Source organism: Odocoileus virginianus, chromosome 12 (assembly GCF_023699985.2).
Source record: "Odocoileus virginianus isolate 20LAN1187 ecotype Illinois chromosome 12, Ovbor_1.2, whole genome shotgun sequence".
Classification (NCBI taxonomy): Eukaryota; Metazoa; Chordata; class Mammalia; order Artiodactyla; family Cervidae; genus Odocoileus; species Odocoileus virginianus.
This window is the reverse complement of record NC_069685.1, coordinates 64553390-64578682: the sequence shown is the minus strand read 5'-3', so window position 1 is coordinate 64578682 and position 25293 is coordinate 64553390. Positions and strand designations below refer to the sequence as shown.

Sequence of the window (25293 nt, the reverse complement as noted above, 5' to 3'; positions counted from 1 at the left end):
TATCAATTTACTGGTGAAACCATGTTTGGGGATACAAATCATTTTATTGTAAATCTAAAACATAGAATGTAGGCTTTAGGGATGACCATGAGAATCTGTACAACTAAAACCATTTCGATGAAGCTCCAGGAACTGCATTTAACCCACAGTGGACCGTAAAGGAAGTTTCAGTTTACTTGGGGCAAGCCAGCTAAAACAGATTAGGCTAAAAGTTGGACGGTATAGCATAGACTTCTCAAATACTTGGCTTACCACATTCTTGCCAGTGGTCAAGTTTATTTTGGGAATAGATTATTTTAAAGTTCTTCATGTTCACTGCAGTGCCCTGCGCATTAATCCCATTATTCAAAGGCTTCCAAAACAATTCTGAAAGAAAGTTTTGCGTAACTGTACCTTTCATTCTCATATGTTACAATCAAGCAATTAGGGTCAAGTAATGAATGAACCAGGTTTTGTAAGGAAACATAATGCCAACAGCTTATTTTAAAACAGAAGAAAATTGCTCTGAATACCTAATAACCACATGAATCTTAACCTCAGCCTTTCATGTCTGTCACTAATTCATTCACAAGGGTCTAACATCAAACTCAGAAGTAGGTAATCCACGGAACCCACAGCAATTACAAGTGGTTCACTAATTCTCAGCCTATGAAGCTTATCTTTTCACCTCCTTTTATCTGTTCTACTTTTCATTTTTTTCTCCTCCCTCTTTCTGGAACCTTTATACAATTACCACCGCCTTTTTGAGAAAACAGAGGATATTCATGACTGATGAGTGAAATTATGATTATAATCTAATTTCTATCTTTGCTCTACTACTTACGGTGATAATCTCTTTAAAGGAAACCTCTCCATTGTACAGGTATAAACAGAAAAGAACACTGACCCATTTTATACCCATCCTAACACAACTGAAAATACATCATCATTTTCACTGATTCTGAGTATCATTTTATATACGAACTGAATTTACCTATGTGTATTAAATGTTTACCCTGAGATTAAAGTACAAACTATCTTTAAACATCATTAGACTGATATTAGATATATTGATCAGAATTTTCAATTTTAAGTGAAAGAAACCCAAGCTAAGTTAAAATCAGAACTCCCTGGGGCTTCCCTGGTGGCTCAGTAGTAAAGAATCCCTCTGCCAAGTAGGAGACGTGGGTTTGATTGCTGATCTGGGACAATACCACATGGCTCAGAGAAACGAACTCCTAAGCCTGTGCACCACGATTACTGAGCCTGTGCTTCAGACCCGCGAGCCACAGCTACTGAGCGCAAGTACCTACTGAAGCGCTCGGGCCTAGAGCCTGTGCTCCGCAGCAAGCCCACGCACTGCAAGTGGAGAGCAGCCCCAGCTCGCTTCACCTCGAGAAAGCCCTTGCACAGCAACAAAGACCCAGCACAGACTCAGCACGGCCAAAAACGATCTTTATTTTTTTTAACTCAGAACTGCCTGGCTCACAGAAGGATATGAAAGTGGTGCACAGAAACAAAAAGCATGATTTCAGGCAGGAGGGCCTCAAAGTCCCAATGCCACTGGAGCCGTTTCTTTCATCTCAGGCTCCTCTCGACTCATGTGGTCTCCTTCTCTCCCGCTGCAGACAAACCTCCTGCCTCCCACTAGAGGCAGTCCCAGCTTCACAAATGCAGAAGACTGACAGCTTGCTCCTGTCATCTGTGTTAACAATACCAGTGAAGAATACCTATTCACCACTGCAATGATGTAAAGTAATTAGCCTCCAACTAATAAAAATAAATGGAAAAAAAAAAAAGAAAAAAGAAAAAAAAAAAAAGAATACCTATTGGCCCTCTGTGTCAAATGCCAATCAGTACTACAAGTGATACAGACACAAAATTGGCCAGGTCTAACATGTGCTCAACCCTTAAGGCAACAGAAAATGAGTAATGAGAAATCCTGCTGAATAAATCAAAAGCAGGAACTTGCCTCTATAGGTTATCTTGATTTCATGAATCAAATGCAAGGATCTCAAAAACAAAAATCCAATGAAAACCCCACTCCTTTCACTACTAGTATAATCAAGTGTTGGTTTAAGGACACAATGTAGGAATTAGCAATAATCCTCCAGATATAATCCAAAATGTATAAAATAAGGAAATTAACCCTTGGCTCTAGATGACTGACCTAAAATTACAAAAAAGTCCAAACACGGGAAAAAAGAAGAAGGTCCACTTAATGAGCAAACATATACACATTTATCATAGTTTAGCAAGAGACAAAGCAATCTCATTTTAAAAATTCACACTGTGATGGCACAAATCTGAGAGGCTTATTTGTTGGTGATCATATAGACAACACAGCAACGGCTAAGAACCGTGCAACACTTGGGGAGTTACGTATTTCTGGAGAAATGCTTCCTTCCTCTTCTGGCTGTCATACAGCATACAGGATCCCCGTTTCCCTGACCAAGGATCCATCCCAGGCCCCCTGCAGTGGAGTCCTAACGACTGGACCACCGGGGAGTTCCCGCTTCCTTCCTTAAAGAGACATTATTTATGTGAAAAGCAATCTGAAATTTCCTAGCATATTCTAAGTTTTAAATTACTTTGTTTCAGGGCTAATCATTTCAGAACAACTGACTGTTATAAAGAAAACACAGCAACCCCAAATTCTCTGCTGATCCACCACGCAGTTTAAACGACACAGTTTGCTACCTTCTACAGTTTTTATCTTTCCGGCATTCTAGTCCTACACAAGCTGTTTCTGTTCTACATAACTGCATGTACACTCAGAATTCAATTCAAACGATGACCTACATTTAGTAATATCTGAGTACCTGTAAGACACAGAAAAAGGCTCACTCTCTACAATTCTTATCTTTCAGGCTCAATTTGACGGAATAAAATGATACTCTATTTTTAACAAGTAGCAAATTTATTTATGATAAAGAAATTCCTTAATACAAAGTTATATTAGTCATACTGCTTATGAAAAATAACAAAAATACAGAGCTGCAAATAGTCTAAGGGAGAAGGTCCTTGTTCATAACAATTTTAACAGCCAACACATAAGAGAACTCATATATGCTTCACCATTTATTAGTCATTTAATCTTAAAACAACCCTACAACGTACTATCCCTTTTTACAAAGGGGAAAACTAAGGCACAAAAATGTAAGTTAACTTGCCCAAGTCATAGACACAGCTAATAATTTAGATACTTCATGACTCTGAAGCAAGTTCACTTTGAGCATTTTTACTCCTAAAACATGCAGTGCTAGTAGGCAAAGGGTCTGTTCCTCTGAACTGAATTGATTCTGGTCTTGCTTCAGTTTCTTCCAGTCTGTTCAAGTAGGAAACAGTAGCTACAGTGTCTGACATGAACATGATACTTGTGCTTACTACTGAGCTAAGTATATTCCCTGAGCTCTAGAAAACTGATACAGCACTGAGCTTCTTGAGTTAACCCTTAGTCATGACAAGACTATTCTCATCCAGTCCCAGAAAAGGAAATAGCACCACAGCCCTACAAAGGTCACCACCATTCTGTATCCTCACCTTTTTGTCCATCCCCAAGTTTTACAACATTAGGGGAAAATCTTACTTGCATCCTACTATAGAAATCTTTTCTATCATTATTCCCAGTAGACACAAGTGAGATCTCATCTTGATTTCTTGGCTGACTTTCACTGATGGTATCCTAGTATGAAGCTTTGAAATAGGACCCTGGGATAGGCCATTCCCTTCAAAGGGTCTATCATTACTCCCTGGTGAGTCAGCTTCTGGACTGCTGCCAATGTGCTTTTTGTTAACTTTATCATGAAACCATATTTCTGCAGAGTTGAAATGGTGGCCAAAATACTACATTTCAAAAGGCTCCCTCAAGTATTTATCAAAGAAAGGACACAGATACATACCCAAGCAAGCCACTCACATATCTCAGTAAAAGAAGGAATAACCCAAGCAGGTTTATGCAGTCTCACGTTAAAAGATTCTCTTAACTGCAAGTGTCCAAAAATGTCCTGTAAAATCTCCTGGTAACTTGGTTTAAGTAGGTGTTATGCAAATCGGTATATTTTAAAGTTTTTTATGCTCTTCTGGCTGAAGAATTCTCCAGTTAAAGAAAGTTTGAGATACCCAGGGATTTTCTGAAGGCTCACCAAATATTTCTAAGGGGAAAAATCTATTTTTATACCTTTTTAAAGGAACTCACTAATAAATTTTTGGCTTTCTAGTTTTGAGAAGGTAAAACACTGTGGGGAAAGGGTGTATGCAGTGCAACTGAAGTAGTCCCGCAGAGCAGGAATGCAAAAGTTCCTAGCTCCAAATAAAGTACTGGACAGTTATCATGCTTCCAGGGAAAGAAACAGTGTTATTACTGTAGTAACAGAAGCAGCAATCACAACAGGCCTAAATGGAGTGCTAGTTACTGTTAAAAGCACTTGCTGAATCTAACAAAAGCCCCAAGAATACTGTCAGCCCTGTTTTAAAATTGAGAAATCTGAAGCAAGAAGTTAAGGAATCTGTCTAAGATCACAGAGTACTAGTGGCAGAACCACAATTCAAACCTAAGCCTGAGCTCTTATTCATCATACTAAACTGGAATAGTGAAAAGAGCGTCCAACTTGGTATCAGAGGATCTGGGTTGAAGTTCTAGTTCAGCTACTCACTAGCAGTGCAATCTCAGACAAGTAATGACACGTTTTACACACAATTTATTCACCTGTTAAGTGAGAGTTAATAGTATCACCTGCCCTGTCTACTTCACAAGGCAGCAGTGAAAATTAAGTGTGCAACTAATACAACTAATTAAAATTTTATGTGTAATACTGATTCCGTAACAGTTGCTACCTCCATATTCCCATGGTCCTAACTCTGGCAACCCTATTCTGGAATTCTCAACGTGAATCACCAATACTGCAGTCTCAGGAAAAATAAGAGCCTAAGTGTTGCCCCTATCAAACAACCACATACAGAAGAGGAATGGTTACTTTCAACCCCCATTACTGTCAAGATTGGGCATCTCCAGGTAGATATTTCCAGAGGAAATAGCTAGAAAATGACAGCCCATAAGTGAGATAAGCCTTAACCAAAGGTTCACATTTGAAGTGCAATACGTCTTGGTTCTAAACACAACATTCCCTTTCTAACTCAGAAGAAAAGTACATTGCTGAAAGAAGCTCTGTAGCTCTGTATACCAAGTACCTCAGCCAGCCTCCGAAAGGTTCAAACTAAGACTCTGAGGCTAACCAAAAGAAATACACACATACTATGCTCAATCATATCACCTGTGGTCTCTGTAGTCCTCTGAAGAATCAGAATTGGAACCTCAATATTAATTTGCAAACATTGCCTGCAATTTCTTTTCCAAGGTAAAAAGGCCTTACCTCTTTTTCTTGGCTTCACACCACTAGAAAAAGGTCAGTCACTACACAAAGAGGATAATTTAATTCAAGTAGCTAATCAACCATAAACTGTAAGTTTCAAGACATGTTGACATGAAATTGGCCACCAATATTAGTATTTCCAGTCATCCTGGGGGTGTCTACAGTGCTAAGCCTGTTCTTCTTAAGACTTTTCACAACCAATTATATAACCATTCTGCTAGCTAGAGGAACAAAAGTTAGTCAAAGGCTCACAATTCAAGAGCTACTAAAAACAAAATATGAAATTATGCAGTGGGTGGGAGGTGGAAGGGATGTTTAAGAGGGAGAGGACATGGGTATACCTACGGCCGATTCACACTGCTATACGGCAGAGACTAACACAACATCATAAAGCAATTATCCCCCAATTAAAAACAAACTTTTAAAAAAGAAATTATGCACTAAGGAGTTTGATAAGTAAATATACTCACTGATTAAGTACATGCGCCTATTTCCTTAATTTTAAAAATACAAATTATTTATAGTTTACACTGTATGGTTATTTATGTAACAAATTACTCTCATTCTAGAGTGAAATTTTGGAAGGGATCTACTAAGAAAATAACAAAATTCTGTGAATATTACGAGCTTTCTAAGGTTCCATAGTAAAGTTAAAAAACTTCTAGGCACCAGGTTTTTTTGGTAAACCATGAGAAAACACATTAATATGGGCAAACACTGTAAGTGTGTGAATATGTTTATACCAGCTTTGTTTATAGTTATCAAAAACTGGAAACAACCTGAATGATCTTGGATCATGAATATAAAAACTGGGATACACCCATAAAATGGAATGCTTCGACAATAAAAAGTAACCCCTGATACACAAACTATGGACGTCTCAACGTGCATTATGTTAAATAAAAGCAGCCAATCTCAAAAAGTTACATACTGCATGATTCCATTTATATAAAACTCTGGAAAAGACAAAACTATAGTGACAAAACACATCAGGAGCTGCCAGGGACAAGAGGTGGGAGTCCTCCTGACTAAAGGACCAGGAGGAAAATTTCTGAGGTGACGGAACTCTCCTATATCTTGATGAGAGTACTGATCACATGTGTTTCCAAAACTTGCAGAACAGTACTCAAAAAGGGTGACTTTTACTGCATATAAATTATACTTTAAATCTTATTACTATTATAAAAAACTATGCTTTAAATTTTCTCAAACCACAGATGTGACAGAATCTGTAATATCGTTCTGAAAACCAGGGACCAGATACCGAAACAACCGAAGCAGAACACTAAACCTTGTTAGAACTGCCTCCACATCTGACAGCTCCCTTCCATTAACATTTTGCCCACAAGTCTAAATGGTATTTGTAGGCAGAAACAAACTGACTGAAGATTAAAAAACAAATCCACTTTTAAAAGAAAACTATCAAGAATAAATAAATAAATAAAAGAAAACTATCTACTGTTTACATCCTAAGCATTTTAAGAAAATGAGCTTTGTCAAGGAGGGAATAAAATTCAAACAATAAGTATTAACATCAATCTTTTCCATAATCACGTCAAAACTAATAAGGTTCCTTTTCTAATTTTGGTTCAAAAAAACAAAACTTTACTTCACAAAACCCGCAAAAGATTATTAAAAGATCTCAATATTTGCCTAAAATCTTTAAGAGCTTTCACTTAACTGGGCAATACAGCAAAGAACTGAACTACCTCTCAAGTTACTTAACCCCATTTTGCCTCAATTTCCTCATCAGTAAAACTGGAGTAATTATAATTAAATATAATAATTGGGGCTTCCCAGATGGCACTAGTGGTGAAGAACCCCCCAGTCAATGCAGGAAAGAGACTTGGGTTCCATCCCTGGGTAGGGAAGGTCCCCTGGAGGAGGGCAGGCAACCCACTCCAGCATTCTTGCCCGGAGAATTCCACGGACAGAGTCACCTGGCAGGCTATAGTCTATGGGGTTGCAAAGAGTCCAACACAACTGAAAAGACAGCACACACACATGCTGGGAATAATCCCAGACAATTAAATGACTTAATACATACAAATTGCTTAGAATAGTGTCTGGCATACTTAGAAGTCTCAGAAATTTTTAAGCCAATCCAAATGAATGATCTCAATCACTGTGTGTCCTTGTACAAATCATTTTCTTTTCATATCACAATTCTATTCTGTGAGGTCAGAGACCAAAATTCAATGGCCTAAGTGCCTAATAATATTATTCTATGTTCCTATAATTTTACCTCAATTGCACCAGTCACCTTGCAAAGGTTAGATAGTATCCCTACTGTACAGAAAAATCTGAGGCCCAAACTAAGTCAAATAACTTGCCCAAAGAAAAAAGAAAAAGCCAATCTAGTATTCTGAAAGTCCTTGAAACTTTGTTCCTTTCAAACATTCTAGCCTTCTATCAATGCCTTCCCTTCCTACAGACATAGGTATGACATACTCAAAAACAAAACAAAACCCTCCAATGTACTTTCTGGCCCCACAACACAGCATGCAGGAAGGCATACAGGATCTCAGTTCCCAGACCAGGGACTGAACCTCTGTCCCCTGCAGTGGAAGCCTGGAGTCAACCACTGGAACACCAGGGAAGTCCCTCCAATATACTCATTTTAAAATTCATTAAGCTATACATTTGTTTTATGCACCCTTCCACATGTTTAACATTGTAATTTTAAAAGATAAAATAGGTTTCATTAAGTGTACTCATGTATGAATAGAGGTAGAAGAAAATTTTAAAAAGCTGACGAAAATTATATTCACTAAAATTATGTGAGGTGGTAAAAGGTTTTAAACTGAAGTGTTACATACATACATACAAAAAAAGTATATACATCCTAAGTACACAACTCAACGATTCTCATAAAGAAAACCATGAAATTACCGCCCAGATCAAGATACAGAACATAACTAGCAACCCCAGTCTCCCTGCGCTCACTACCAAAGATAACCATTATTCTGACTTCTGTTGCCATCTATTAGGAGTTTTTTGGTAACTTTATAAAAATGGAATCACAGTTAGCGCTGCCTTGTGAATGGGTTCTTCCACATACACTTAATTTTTCTTCTTGCAGACAAAGTGCATTTAGGCTTCCCAGGTAGTACAACAGTAAAGAATCTGCCTACCAATGCAGGAGACACAGGTTCCATCCTTGAGTGAGGAAGATCCCCTGAAGGAGGAAATGGCAACCCACTCCACCATTCTTGCTGGAAAATCCTGTGGACAGGGGAGCCTGACAGGCTATAGTTCACAGGGTGGCAAAGAGTCAGACTCAACTGAGCACAGCACAGCATGGAGTAAAAAAGGTTCTCTCACTGCCGTCAAATATTCAATTTAAACCATCAATCATTCTGAAAAGCAAGCCATTTCTCAAGCCATAAAATATCTAAGGTACGAGGAAACCAGATCTGAAAGAGACATGTGCACCCCAATGTTCATCGCAGCACTGTTTATAATAGCCAGGACATGGAAGCAACCTAGATGCCCATCAGCAGACGAATGGATAAGGAAGCTGTGGTACATATACACCATGGAATATTACTCAGCCATTAAAAAGAACTCATTTGAATCAGTTCTAATGAGATGGATGAACCTGGAGCCCATTATACAGAGTGAAGTAAGCCAGAAAGATAAAGACCATTACAGTATACTAACACATATATATGGAATTTAGAAAGTGGTAATAATAACCCTATATGCAAAACAGAAAAAGAGATACAGATGTACAGAACAGACTTTTGGATTCTGTGGGAGAAGGCGAGGGTGGGATGTTTTGAGAGAACAGCATCGAAAACATGTATATTATCTAGGGTGAAACAGATCACCAGCCCAGGTTGGATGCATGAGACAAGTGTGCGGGCCTGGTGCACTGGGAAGACCCAGAGGGATCGGGTGGAGAGGGAGGTGGGAGGGAGGGATTGGGATGGGGAATACATGTAAATCCATGGCTGATTCATGTCAATGTATGACAAAAACCACTACAATATTGTAAAGTAATTAGCCTCCAACTAATAAAAATAAATGAAAAAAAAAATCTAAGGTACTGGTTTAAAGGATAACTAGTACTCTCTCTCTCCCCAATGAGAGTTCTAAGAAACTTTCAGTTACTTTTAACAGGAGAAAACAGAGATCCAAAATATCTCAATAAATATCCTTTCATCAGTAAGATTGAATTATAACCTTTAAAAAGCAAGACAGAAGAAAAAAAGGGAAGGGACATCATGAAGAAATTGCAGACTCTAAGTCTCTTAAAAATAATGTTGCTCTTTTATATAGAAAAGAGTTGTCAATTATAGCCAACAATAAATATAAAAATGCAAAACTTTTGTTTGCACCAAAATACTTAATTCTAATGCAAGTTTGATAGCACTGCAACAAAATTTTTAGATAAGTAAATGCTTCTATCTTATCCTGAGATCTCCTCCTGCTGCTAATCTACATCACTGTCTCATTTTAAGAGCCCATAAGCAGTGCTGTCCAACATGTAGTCACTAACCATGTGGCTATTTAAATTTAATTAAAACGTTCAATTTAGCTCCTTGTTCAAACTAGCCAAATTTCAAGTGCTCAATATGTACTGAACAGCAGTTATCAAACATCAGAAGGAATCAGAGAAAGTTCTACTGAGCAACACGTTTCACATATGCTGTCTCATGTTGCATTCCTCGTCTCTTACAATATCCTGAATGCACATCCTAAGAAAACGGGGACTTCCTTGGTGGTTCAGTGGCTAAGACTCTACGCTACCAATGTAGGGCACCAGGGTTCAATGCCTGGTGAGGGAACTCGATCCCACATGCTGCACCTAACACAGCCAAATAAATTTTTAAAAGGCCTGGGGGTGGAGAGGAGAAATTTAAAAAATAAGAAGAAAATGATGATGGATGACTAGTATGGATCACTAAATTATTTCTCATCTCACTCAAATTTAATTATCACTCATTTGGAAATTACTTCTCCTTGGCCTCCATCATGCCTCATTAACCTTAATTTTAACAGCTTTTTAAAAATTTGATCTTCTCCCACTCCCCTAAATGTGATCTCAATCTTTGGCTCTTCTAGGTTCAAAATCTCATGCAGATAAGACCTACCTTTCTTCCTGCCTCAAATTCTTTATCTCCGAGCTCCTGCGAGACATTTTTACTTGTATATTCCCTGGTCTCAGCGTTAAATGCGTGAAGGGTTTCATTCAGTCCTTTTCCAAACTCCCCCTCCCAGTTCTACATTTCTGTACCATCACTATTCTCTGAGGCCCAAAACCCATCAACTCTGAGTCCTGCCACTAAACTTCCCATTCAACTAGTTCACAAGTATTTGTGTATTTCCTTCAGGCTGTCAACTAAGAATGCTTAAGTTAGCAAGCTAAATTACCACCCTGCCACCACCTTAGTTCAGGCCCTTACTACCTAATTCTGAGTACAGGACAGATTTTTCACTGCTGTCCAATCTTTGCCTCTTCCCAATTATGCACACTGTCACAAGACATCTCTTCCCTGCAAGGGCTCAGTACAGAGAGTAAAAGAAATTTCAACTACTTTAATATTTTATTTCAATTTTTAGCACTTTACAAACTTATTTTTGAATATTCTATTCTGTGCTAGCAAAACTAAAACTATTTCCCAAACATAGTTCTATCTGCCTTACCTAGGTAAAGCTTGAACTCCTCCTAGTTTCTACTACACAACTTCAACATGTTAGCTGTTTAATATGGCAAAACTACCCATCTCAGCACCTCTTACACAGCACCCAATTTTGAACAAACCTAAGTGAACAGACCAGGAATAAGAAAGTTACAAATACACATACTGGTTTAGCATCAATATTTATTGCATGCAGTTCTAGTCACCCAAAATTTACCCTGCAGAATTATTTCTATAGAAATTATCCTACAGCTGTTCAAAAGTATAAAGTGCAAGAATATCCATCAGAAACAGCACTTTTTGTAATATGGGGAAAAAGTACAAAAAAAAAAAAATCCCTAGATGTCCATCAGTAAAGGACTGGAAGTAAGTGTCTTGTGTCTATTAGAAGTTTAAAAACACTACAGTCCTTAAAAACAGGTAAATATTTTTGATAAGGTAAGATGTTTATAATACATTATTGAGAAAAAAACTGTAGATCAGCATGTACAGCTTGATCCTATTAAAAGGAAATTTTAAGATCTATATATTAATCAAAAACAATATGGGACTAAAATTGCAATCTTAGCTATTAAGCAAACATACATATATTAACAGAGATAAATGTCAAGCTTTTTCAAACAGCAGAATATACACATTAAGGTACTATGTGCATTTTAAACAGCATAATACTACGTGTCAAACACACACAGACACTTGGAGGAGGAATAAAGCAGCACAGCATGGCCTAAGACGGTGAAACCGCCTCTGGATGATGGAGATAAGATTTAAGATGAACGCAGGAAGGACTCCAACTATGAAATATTTTAGTTTTTAGAAACAAATATAAATACCCCTTTGAGGCAAATTTTACAAGATACCAACATTAAATCTAAATCAACATCTTTTAAATTAGGCACATGGTGTCTTAAATTATTCTCCATATTCTTCTGAATTTTTCAAACATTTAAATTTTCTTTTAAAAAAGAAAGCCAAGATTGTGGGATTTGGGAACAGAAAAATGGGCTTAAAAAAATACCTTGTAGAAGTTGATATTTAATAAACCTGTATATCTTTATTATAAAATTTTTAACTAAAAAATCCTATAAATTTATATTAGTACCTACCTTTATTACCCTGATTGTCCTTGAACTTTAATCTTATTCTTTAAAAGAATAAAGGGCAGTTAATAATGTTCTACCCCAGAAATGTAACATTCTGAATGATATATCTATCTACACAAGCACTGAAGCTACTATAATGTTCAATAAACAGCAAAAACTGATAGGCTTTACCTAATCACTTAAACTCTGGATATATTACATAGCTCTTCCTAAAGTATCAACAGACAAATGAGTAAATAAACTTACAGTGGCTCAACTCCCAGCTATATACATTAACACCAAAACCCCGATTGTCAAAATAAAAGACATTTATCTAAGTATCTTCCAGTTCAAATTATGTGTGCAAAAATCAGTATCACATCTGAGTTGCTATAATCCCATTTGACTTTTTTCCCCCATTTGATATTTTTAAATACACACAGGGCTACAGTTCTTGCTCTACATGGAAAGTCAGCAGGAAAATTAGGAATTCCGGCCGAGTCCTGTGTTAAGTTCACAGTATCTGACTTTTCAAGACAGCATTCATAATTCTCAATCAGCTCATTAGGAAGGGAAATATCAGATGGGGGTCTTGCATTTAACTGTGACCAAAGCCCAGACTGCCTCAGTGTCACAGTGGAATTTACAGTAAGAAAGTTCAAATCAGCTTGCCTGGTCCATTTTCCCATACTGCTTCCTACAGCTGCCACTCTCCTTAGGAACTGGAGTCAATGTTTTTTGTTTTTTTTTGGGGGGTCACACCCCATGGCATGCGGAACTTCCTCACCATACCCCCTTCAGTGGAAGTGTGGAGTCTCAACCACTGGACCACTAAGGAAGCCCACAAACCATTTTTTTTTAATGCTAACTAGGACTTAAACCTTCATAAGCCAGCCAATGAAAACTAAAAACGTTAAAATGTACTTTAAAATAGCAACTTTTCCCTAATTATAAGAGTAATACCAAAAAAAAAAAAAAAAGTAACACATGTTCATTATAGAAAACTGGAAAACTACAGAAGAATGAGAGGCAGAAAATGGTCACCATTCCAGCCAGAAATTTATCACTATTAGTATTTCCATTCTTGTCTTTATAGACTCTCTTATGTATAAAAGTATATTAGTTCACTTATGAAACATGATTTTAAGTTCAGCAGATCAAAGGGGAAATAAAATACTAGCTTCTTCAGAAGACTAATCTTTTTCAGTATTTTCGGAATAAACCAAAACCGTGGGTACAGGGAACTGGAGAGAATAAGATAAGTGACAGAAATTATATTTGCTCCTTTTCATTCACGCTATGGCAAACCCTGCACTCCATGTTTGAAGAACCATTATACACCCAAAAACTGAGTGTGTTTCCTTTTTAAATAGCAAACTACTAATAAATAGATACACACACACACACACACACACACACACACACAAGAGTCTTGCCAGTAGGAGGAACCGACACAAAGGAATTACATCAAGACTTTTTTGTCACCATGCATCTATCCTGAAGAGAAAGTAAGAGGATATCTCAAAGGCTGATGTAAAATTCATGCCCTCTCCCCCAGAAACATTTTCTGTGCGCATCAGAGGAAGGAATGCTCCAACTACAGAAAGTGATGTGTTGGTTTCACAAACCTATAGTTTATTTACACATGTAAATATCTAGATAAGAGTTTAAACAGTCCATAAAACTGATAGCTTACTTTATACCAGGCAGTACATTAAGTGCTCAGGAGTGAAGGAGAACAGCCATCAGTACCTACTTCTTCAGGGCTTATAGTCTAAACACAATGACAAACAAATGCCTCAAAGGAGTCACAATATCCGTGATTAAATGATGCTCTCAAACCCTTATGAGGATCTAAGATGTCTGTGACAACACCTTATAAATCATGCTACCTAAGGTAAGAAGGAATACCTGGACTTTTCCCCAAAATACTGTATATAGCAATCACCTTCAATATAAATTATCTTTTAACTGGCAAAAATAAATTTCTTTTAACTACAAAAAAACAATCACAAGTTGCTCTTTTCACAATCTCGAAGACTTCAATATCATCTTTCCCCGATAATGACCCATCCATATAAAATCACTGAAATTAAATTCCCCATGATAGGAAGAGAGAGGGAGGCTCATTTTTGTAGGGTAAAGGCACCATTTCCTGATTTCGTAACGAAGCAGCAGGGAGGAGAGGGGCAAATCAAAAGTAACTTATGAACTTAAGCACAAGGACTTCTGCCCAATGTCACAGGGCAGCCTGGATGAGAGGGGAGGTTGGGTGAGAATGGGTGCACGCACACGAAATGACTGGGTCACCCTGCTGTGCACCTGAAACTACAATACTGTTAGTCGGCTATACTCCAACATAAAATAAAAAGTTTAAAGTTTCTTTAAAAAGGAACATATTCAAACTTAAGAAAAAAGTCACCTTTTAATCCAAGACTCATCAGAGAAAGTTTTGGCCCAAGAAAACATTTTTTAAGTTATTGACTCAGGCTCTTCCAAATGGAGGTAGAGTGACAGGTTAATTGTGGTATTTTGCAAGCAAAGGAAAGCTAGTACGTAGCAATTATTCATCTTTTTCAGTCTCCAAGACCTAAGCTCTTAGAAAACAAAAATGTTACAACCAAACTGCTTTCCATAAAGCAAACTTAAAAATATACTCTACACAATATCAGTTCTTCATCTCTAAGTAGGCTACTTATTTAGACTGCTTCCTATCCTATGACTGGCCCTTTTCAAATTCAAGCACCTCAACAAAGACTAAGACAAGCACCTCAACTGGTGCTTTATGAAAGGTTTATGTTTGCTCTTATTGAAGACATGACTCTCAATAGCATGGGACACTTTAAAGACTATCATAATCCAAGTAGGCTGGACCATCTGCAAAACTAGTGGAAAAGCTCTGAAACAGTCAACCATAAAAGCCCAACATTACATCTTAAGTGTCTAAGACAGTTATATCCAAAGTAGAATACAGTACAGCCAAGGAGTACCCACTGCAGTAAAGGAGAAAGATATTTGAACTTTAATTCTCATCCTTGTTAATTTTTTCTCTATATTTTATAAGACACACAATAACCAGTTACTATACATATTATTTGTAAATTAAATAATTAAGGATTGAGGATTAATGCTCAAAAATTTTTAAGTAGTTTCTATCATTGCCCTTCCATTTTCACCTGCCCCTTCCACAGCTAAGCTGTAGAGGGTAAGGGCTGATGATGAAAAAAGAACAAAGGAAAGGTATTTCCAAACTATTTTAAATTCCCACCAACAAGCTAAAAGGTAGTGAATCACTAGAAAGAATATTTGGAATCAGACATTATTACTGTTGCTCAGACTTTAAAATAGCACACTATTTAGAGGATACCCTGAGTATATTGAAACTTAAAAAACAACCCTTTGCCAGGTAAGCCCACTTTTAGGAATTTAGCCTGAGAAAACAGCAGCATAATTGTATTTTAAAAAGCCCAAATGAGAGACTTCCCTGGCAATACAGTGGTTAGGGCTACTCACTTCCACTGCAGGGGACACAGGTTTGATCCCTGGTCAGGGAACCAAGATTCTTCAAGCCACCTGGTGCAGCCAAAAAAAAAAAAGTCCAAAGGAGTTCATCACAGCTCTGTTTTATGATTTTATGAGGGAAAACTGAAATGTCCATTAAGAGGGAATTGCTGTAAACTATGCTGCACCCATATTACAGAATACTAAACACCCATTAACAGAACATCAACTTGACATGGGAAGTTGCTCTTCTTTAAGTATTTCAATAGATAAACTCCTTATTATTGCCCTGTAGACTTCTAAAACTTTTTATAAACACACTACTTTGCCCCATGTGGTTTGTGTAATCAGTCTAAATACAATTACAAAAAAATAAGTAAAATCAATTACAAATTTGTTTTATAGAAACACAATAGGCGTGAACAAAAAAATAAGAATGACCCTATTTCAAGGTCTTTATACCAATTCTTTCAAATGCTAGGATTTATCAATATACTTATAACTCCTTACATTTGGCAGATTATCAATCTATGAATATTTCAGAGAAATTACTATCTTCCGCAACTAAATTACAGAAGCATTAGCTAAAGAAAATAAATTTAGAACACAAATGAAATCAGGAAAGTTTCCTACTATCTCTCATAATAAAATCATTCTAAACATTATATGAAGAAACAAATAGGCACGTAATAGATCTAGGTCTGGACTTATAACCAACATGATGCTGGATGTAGTAATCCACACCATGAGACAACATCTTTGTAGTTACCAGATAGTCCATTTAAGGAAAAAGAGGCTTAAGAATATTAGCATAAGTTTATGTCTTAACTATGTTCATTAAGTCAACAATTTATAACAAAGCTATGAGGTACTTTGTGGATTCCCAGGTGGCTTAGTGGTAAAGAATCCGCCTGCCAAGCAGGAGACGTGGATTTGATCCCCAGGCCAGGAAGACCCCCCGGAGGAGGAAACAGCAACCCACTCCAGTCTTCTTGCCTGGAAAAATCCCATGGACAAAGGAGCCTGGTGGGCTACAGTCCAGGCAGTCGCAGTCAGATATAACAGCATGTGCATACGTGCACAAACACACACACGCACACAGTATTTCACCCTTAACAAAACAGCTTTAATTTAACCAAACTTCACAATTTTCTTGTAATTTTTCATTTGTTTTATGCCTCACTATTTTAGAGTCATCCTAACTGCAAAGCTCGGGTACCATGTCCCTAAGCAATTGCTTCCAAGTTTTACAACTCAAGAAAAAATACACTGGGGAATTTCTTGGTGATCCAGCGATTAGGATTCTGCGCTCTCATTGCAGGGGTCCGGTTCAATCCCTGGTCTGGAAACTAAGATCCCAAAAGTTGCACAGAGCGGGGTAGGCGGGTGGGGGGGACTATAATTATAAAATTACATTTTATGTGGCAACAGTACACATACAGTAACATAATAAAAGTTTCCCAAATCAATATTTTTACCATTTTCTATGTGCTGTTTTTTTAGAAATCATCACATTGATTTCATTATGTTGCCACCTGCCATTTATAAAACACAGCCCTAAATCATTACACAGAATGTGCCAAACTCCCTGACCCTATCACTTTCCACCACCACTCCAACATAACAAAATGGGTGAAATCTAGCAAATCTACTCTAAGGGCAAGTGAAATGAAGTGAAGGTCACTCAGTCATGTCCGACCCTTTTCGACCCCATGGACTATACAGTCTGTGGAATTCTCCAGGCCGGAATACTGGAGTGGGTAGCCTTTCCCTTCTCCAGGGGATCTTCCCAACCCAGGGATCGAAACCAGGTCTCCCGCATTGCAGGCAGATTTTTTACCAGCTGAACCACAAGGGAAGTCCAGGAATACTGGAGTGTGTAGCCTGCAAACCTTGGCACAAATTTAAGACATCTCGGATTCCTCTGAGGTTTCTTGAAACACTGACTATTCCTATTGGCAGACTGGATGCAAGAGCTGCTAAAAGGTTTCTCCAAACAAGAGTACAGAACAGAAACCTTTTCTGTTGCTTTATCAGTGATATTACAAAATTCTGCACTTGATAGCAGATACCAGACTTACCACGGTTCCACAAGTCAACTCTTCCAGGAAAACAGGATTCTAATACAGTAGGGCTCCATCATCGTCCACTGACATTTTTAGACTGCTTTTCATTCCATGAAATGGAATGGTGTGTATGAAACATCCTCACTGACACAGTGAAATACACAGAGAAGTTGCTCTTCTTCCTTTTACTAACGAGGGGCCTGAAGCTCAGGAGGCTCATTGGTTTGCCAGAAACAACACAGCTAATGAGAAGCAAAACACGGACTTGAACTCAGGACTTACTAGTCAACCACTGTCATGCTACAACAGTTTTCACTTTAAATGTCTGATATGAACCTGAAAGGTATGTTAAGCTTCTAGATGCAAAAGTGAAGATAAAAGCACAAAATTAAAATGAAAAATAACAATGTTAGATTCTGGTAGTTTCTAAAATTGGGAATCCTAGTTCAATCGGGTATGGATTTGATCTCATATTCTGTCTTAAGTTTCGCTGATTATAAAACTACATATAAATTCAGCATAGACAATTACAGAATTGGGTGGTCTGTAAGAAACAACTGACCACAGAAATTACACAAACTCGCACCAAACCATTCTTAATCTTGTGGCTTCACACTCAGTTATGAAGTTCCCTATGAGAAATCCGTTTTTATTTCAACACTAAGTGAATTACAACAGCATAAGCATGTTGCTTCTGCATAACACTTGCAACATGCACGCAATTTCCAGAGCACTTCTGGACAATATCTATAATCCGTAAGTCAAAATCGGAATCCAAAACAGAAGCTTCATCTACCTATACGAGATTAATACTAAATAACAATTACAAATTAATAAAGATTTGCAAAATCAGGCTGGAGAAACTACTTTAGGTCAATAATTACAAACCTTTTAATTTTACGGATAAGAAAACAGAGGTCTAGAGAAGTGACATTCCCAGCAGCAGTCAATTAACAATACAATCTAAAAAACAAAAAACCAAGGCACATTTAAGACCCCAAAACTAGGGACAGGATAGTGTCCAATGACAGTTCTTAGAAAACAGAATCTCTTAGGCAAACCACAAGGACTAGAAATCTGACTCTCTAACTCAATGCAAATTATCAAATAGCTTTTAATAACAAACGCTGTTATCAACCACCAAAACTGTTCTTTCTCCCACCTCAATACTATCACTTACTCAACAAATACCTGAGGGCATAGCATGTGCTGAGAACTACGCTAACTACTCCAGATACCAAAGAACAAAACATACGAGGCCTCGGGCTCTCGCAGTGGACAAGCAGGTGTGCTCCCCTAACAGGGCCACACCAGGATCTCACAGGATGCTGGCCAAACTCCACTGCTCTCTACAGCTGTGCTCCCTTCCAACTCTTCCAAACTTCTGACAAACCTCACCACACCCCCTCTGAGATATGAATACTTCCTTTGGTAACTCAGCACTCCACTTTACCACAGAAAGAGTTAACCAGACTTTAAAACTGACTTTGCCGCTCCTCATGGCCTTAGGCATATTTCAAGAACTTTTCACAACCCACTAAACCTTCCTGGTTCACAATCTTAGTCTCAAATGACTGCTAATTCACCTGCCCTACCCCCACTTTACAATATACCTGAATCAGACAGTCTAGGGGCAACAGTGATGTTGGAAAGCAGCTTCAGTGGAGCTCTTTGTGGCCCACAAGCAGACTTTCTGCCTCTCCCTCTCTGCTTCTGTCCTCTGGATTGCTCATTATATCTCCGGATATACCTCTAATTTTATGAAGCGTGTTCCTGAAGATGTGCACAAATAATTTTTGGCAATAGATCTGTTTCCTATACATAAATCCACTGTATTTTAAGAGATGCTCAGGCTCCCCTCTTTTCCATACCTCTCAAATTGTATAAACAATTAAAAACACTCTCAGGAGTTGTAATTACTGGAAATCCTTTGGAATACCAGAGGTGACTTAAAGCAGACATTCACAAACCTGGCTGACTAGAATCACTCAGGGAGCTTTGTAAGGCCCCACCCTCAGAGATTTTAATTCACCAGGTCCCGCGTTGAGGCCCGGAAAAAGCATTTCAGGCAGTCCGTACTATGCAGTCCGTACTATTTGACAAATGGTATTTAATTAGTTAACCATCGAACTAAAAAACCTAGTTTACAAACTGGGAAAACTTGGGTTCTCCTATGGCTTGCTATTAACTAACTACAAGTGGGGCCGTAGAAGCACAGCGATCACGTGAACAGCTCTGAGCCACCTGAAAATAAGGGAGGTAATTAGAGTTGAAAGAAGCCTTCATACGAAGCCAATCTACAATTCTAGAGCCCTCCAAATTTAGCTAAATATCACAAACTGTACTGGGTTTACTCCAAACACTGTCACTCTCTAAGCTCTTCTTCCCACCCAAGTCGCAAGCCTTAGAAGGGAAGACTGCTTGACACCAACACAGGTTGGTGTACCTCACTTGGTCTCTGAACAAAAAAAACACGCATCTTGTCTCTTGCCCTACTGAAACAGCCTTGGATGTGAAAGGGGGAGGTCCCCAACACCTCTACACATATAAATCCCAACTATTTTATACGAAAAACTAAAACCAAAAATCATCCCGCATAATTCAATGCAGGCCTTGATGGCACCGTCGCCCACATTGAGAAACGAAGGTGAAGCTCAACTGGAAGAGCAAGCCCACTTTTTTTCCCTCGCTGTGGGGAAAAAAAAGCAGACACTGTCATACAACAAAGTCTATGTCAAGATATGGGTAAGAATTTAGGCCTCAGTCTGGAGACAACACCTGGATATCATTACCCCCCACAGTAGCTCCTGTGCAAAACTCACAGGTAAGGTTATCATACACCAGAGTTTATTTAAATGGCCATAAAATTTACCCTTACTATTTTGAGGCAAGTTTTCCAGCCCAAAGTACAACCAACAATACTGTCTTAGGGGTCCTAAGCGGCAGGATTTTTCACCTAAGAAATCACTCTAACCTTTCGTGAAGCAGTCTGACCAGTGCCGAGTTCTCTCGAGCACCTCCGAACCATCCTTCCCACCCCGGACTACCAGGTCAGGAGGATGCCCAGCTCCCCAGTCGGGCGGCCACTCCTCCTTCCCTCAAGTCCCGGGCCCGCGCCGCTCGCCCCGGGTGCTCCGTGGCCCCCGACCTCCGGCCTCCCGCCAGAGGACGCCCACAGACCCAGTCGGGGTGAGGGGCGCACGCTCACCTCCTGGAAGTTCGCGGGCATCTCCCCGGACGCTACCGGGTAGCGCCTCACACCCCGCATCCCCGTGGGCCCTTCCCCACCGGGTCCGGAAAGGCCGCCCCGGCCGGACCCCGCCTCCCCCGCGCCGAGGGTTCAGGCCGAGCCCCGCTGCGGCGCTCCGGCTCCCCGTGCCTCCCTCTGGCGGCCGTGGCCGCCGTCCGGGCCACCCTCCTCCGGCCACGCACGCCGTCCCCAGCTCCCCGCGGGTCGCCGCCTCCTCAGAGGGTGACAGCCGCGGCGCCGGGGCCGAGGACGGCCCCTCCTCCAGCTCCTCCTCACCCCCGGAGCGGACGGAGGGGGGGGGGGGGGGGGATCCTTACCGGGCTGCAGAACATGGCGAGGCCCGTCACGGCACGGCCTCCGCCACCCCTCGAGGCTCCCAGCCAGGGCAGGCGGGGGGCAGCGCCTGGGCCGCTGGAGTGTCTCGACCGGCTGCGCCTCCGCCACCGCCTTCTCACAACCACAACAACATGGCGGCACCAGCCACACAGAGCGCGCTCCCGACGCCGAGCCGGGCCGCTAGCGGGGGCGCGCGCGCACGCTCCGGCCCTCTGCCGGCGGTCGGAGCAAGAGGCGTGGTCTGGGGCGGTAGACACGCCCCGGTGGTGGGCGGGGCTGCAGATCAGCTGAACGCCCGCGGCGGGCGAGGGGTTAGCTGGGACGCTCCAGCTGAAAAAAGAGAGAAACAGGATCTGGGAATGGGCGAGGAAGTCAACCTTTGGGCGAGGCATCTTTTCCTAGCTCTACAGCCAGAGGCAAGACAATGCTCGAACAATGGTAGTATCTTTCACCTTTAATTGTGCTAAGAATAAAACTAATTTAATGTAATGCAAGTAAATATAGCGTGCTCAAGGTTCTACTCAGAATACAATTTGACACTGCTTCCACCGAAGCTCAGGTAAAAGAAGTCTTTTCAAACAAACAAGCAAAAAAAAAAAAAAAAAGGAAAAATTTGTAACCCATACACAATAGCTTGTAGAACAAATCTACAAACCAGGACTGAATTCCCTCAGGCCCTAATAGATTCACCTGTAAGATTAGCATTTTAACGTTCTGTCTTTGACTTTTCTGGAAAATGACTGAATCAGTCAAATGAAATCTATCCTAGCATTAATTGTATTTTTTTTTCCATAGCACTCTGCAATTATTTATCCGTTTTTTTAATGTTTGTTGTCTTTCTATCCTATTCTTAAGTAAAAACTATTTGAAGATAAGGATCTTCTTTGTTTTGTTCATCACTTTATCCCCAGCACCTAGAACTGCTCATGACAAATAGCGGGAAATTTTCTTGATTAATAGCTAATTTCAATACAACACATCCAATTTAATCTTCACGGCTTAAATGGGTAGATACTGTTATTATCACCATTTTACAGCTGAAGAAATTGCAGTCTAGGATAAGATACACTAAAAATTTTTCAAAAAGCAAACCCAATCCTACTGCTAACAAAAACTCTCCTCTCCCCACCAAGCTGTACTGCCAACTTTGTGGCATCATTGCCTGAAATAAAATCCCAAGTAAGAAATTACATTAGAGTTCAAAGTTAGGAAAGGCTTTGCTTTACTATCAGCTAAAAAAGAAAAAAAATTGCACAACCTAAAAACTGAGAATTATGTTTCATTTGGCCAACATACGAAGGACTTAAGCCCGAGAGTCAACCTCTCTGATAGTTCTGAGGGACTGTTCCAAAGAGGTAAGGGAGGAGCCGAATATGTAGAAATTTTTACACCAAAAATCAGGTAGTTAGAACATCTTAAGATCACTGTTAATTTAAGAAAAAAGCAGACATCTCAAGTTAATGAATTTAGCACTTTTTTATGTATGGGAAGATGCAAGCCATCTGGGCTCATTGAAATCATTCCTTCAAAACGCACCATAGGGACTTCCCTGGTGGTCCAGTGGCTAAGACTTTGTGCTTCCAATGCAGGAAGCCCAGGTTCAATCCCTGGACAGGGAACTAGATCCCACATGCCTCAACTAAGAGTTCACTTGCCGCAACTAAGATCCAGAGTAACCAAAATAATAAATAAATATTAAAAAAAAAAAAAAAAACGCACCATAACTTTTGGCGCTAGTATTGTAGATTTTGCACCCTGAATCCCATCAAGGTGCAGCTTAGGGGAGGCAGCTGCCAATTGTTAATGGCTTGACGGTCACAATATCCTTTGTTACTGATATAGCAGGCTATTCTCTGCCTACAAGATTCACAGATACAGGTGCCCTTCATTTCTGATAATTAGTATTAGGCAGAAGATCCTGTATCTTTCTACCTTGGCTTTCAGAAAGCCCAGTGCTAATTGTGAAGTTCAATGGTGGCCTACTGTTGGCCCCTCAAATCCATGTATTAATAGTGACTTTTCCTCCTGCCTCAACTCTGCAGCTTTACTTATAGTTCTGCTATCAAGTTTTCCCTTTCCTGTTATGACTGTATAGCCTTTAAGGAATGAGAGAGGAAATAGTAAGTACAAAGAACTGATGAACAAACAAAAAATTGCTTTTCCCACCTGTTTCTCCTGTTGTCCAAGAAAATAAGGTTTCCGTCAAGTTCATTCCCTGGGAGCATACGTTTTGCTACCTAGGCCTCTGCTCGGGCCAAGACTGAAGCTTCGGCTTCTATAGCTGGTGGTCTCTTATTGGATGGAAGCTAGCACCTGACTCCAGGACGGCCCACCCACAGGCTGGCTAGCTCCCCATGAGGTAGCCCGTGGCAGATATTCAGCCAATAGAGTGCTAGCGTTCACTCAGCCAATCTCACAGTCACCAAGAGTCCGAAAGTAGAGGGCCGACTTTTGGCATAGCACGTGGAACCCTTTTTAGACCGAGTATCCCAGCGTGCCACCTGGCGTGCTGCAGTCCATGGGGTCGCAAACAGTGGAACACGACTGGGCAACTGAATAACAATAGTCGCAGTATTTGCCTTTTAACTTGGGCTAAATCCTCAACTAGTCCATAGACGTAGGAGAAATTTGTGCACTTTGAATCACTATTTGCGTGTCCTCATTCTCATGGATTGAACCTTAAGATGTGCTTATGTTACATGAATCCTTACCATGTAGATCTGATGTGATCTTAACAAAGCTGTGACCAGGTATTGTTCGCTCCCTTGTTACAAGTGAGGAGGTGTAAATCGGGATTTGAACTCCGACGATTTGATTCTAGAGTATGCTTTTAAACTCCATTCTGCACCTCATTCCCACTACCACCCACCCTCTTACTGTTAAGGCAGCAGACCTTAGTAAATTGTCTCCAAATAAAAAAGAGAAAACTGCTGGGTGACCTTGAAAAAACACTTCAAGGAGTAGAGCCTAAGAAGAAACAATGGAAAGGAAGCTGCTCCGAGTCTAAGGACTTACATCTGAATCTTGGTGCTTCTGTGTACCTGTTTCTAATTTCCTTTTTCTTTGCCTCGGTTTTCTCAGCAGCTCCATGGGGTCCCAGTCGTCACTTTGCTCACCTCACCTTGGTGTGTAAAGATTCTTTAAAGTAATAACTTTGAAAACTTTGTAACTTATGAAAAGCCAAACAAAGGGGTGGGATTTATTGTGGGCTTCAGCTGACAATACCTTGTGAGGTAATTCCAGGAAAGAGAAAGGCGATCCAGGCTCAGTCACAGCTTTTCGCTGCCCTATTTCTCATGTGAGGGGGCTCCTGCTTCCCCACCTCACCTTCCTCCCCGCCTCCTGCTACCCTTTCAGCCTCGTTTCCCCGCTGCTGTCTTTAAAGCTGAAAATGTTCTTCCAGTTGCTCAGTGACTCTCTGAAGTAGTCTGAGAACAGATGGAAACGTTGATTCATGGAGGCTTCCCGGGGTCACACAGGGTCCCTGGAAAGCAGAAGTCCCTCGACCCCCTAAGACGCAGCACTCCCAACACCAGGTCCTGCTGCTTAACGACAGAAGTCTCTTCGCCTTCAGTGAGCACTTTGAGAAGGTTATCCCCAAGCCCTCATAGCCCTTCAGCATCTCAGTGGCCTCCACATCCAGCTAGCAGACAGAGGTGACTGCAGCTTTCAGATTTTGAGGAGCTACTTGCTCAGGATCAGACCGAAACTAGAATTGAACCCAAGTTAATGTAACTCAACATCTTCAAGGATTTTCCAGGCACCGTACTACACCCCTACTGCTGGAGTTAGGTCAGCTCAACTCCAATTCAGCATAGACCAGTGTGGTCCATGAGTTCTCAGGAGCCCTGAAACTTGTTCAGGGACCCAGATGGGTTAAAACTGTTTTCATAATAAAGCTAAGAACTCATTTACCTTTTTTACCATGTTGACATAGGCACTGATAGTGCAAAAGCAGAGGTGGTAAAATTGTGCTGGCACAATTTAAGATAGTGACACCATTTATACTGGTTGCCATCATATTTTTCATGAATGTACTGGTGGTGAACTGGTAAACAC

The 25293-nt window shown here is 40.1% G+C and overlaps 1 protein-coding gene across 7 annotated transcripts in view; it reads right to left on the bottom strand.

Moving 5' to 3' along the window:
• Positions 1–21411, bottom strand: part of MTMR3 (myotubularin related protein 3) — a 126141-nt gene extending 104730 nt beyond the window's left edge. For 2 of the 7 annotated variants that reach the window (XM_070475550.1, XM_070475556.1), the window contains exon 1: positions 21216–21411. The gene's annotated coding sequence lies outside the window, so the exon portion shown is untranslated. Of the gene's footprint in view, positions 1–18536; positions 18558–20856; positions 20929–21215 lie in introns of those variants that run through there. The other 5 variants (XM_020907120.2, XM_070475555.1, XM_070475554.1 and 2 more) reach the window with 4 other exon arrangements.
• Positions 21412–25293: the final 3882 nt, after the last annotated feature.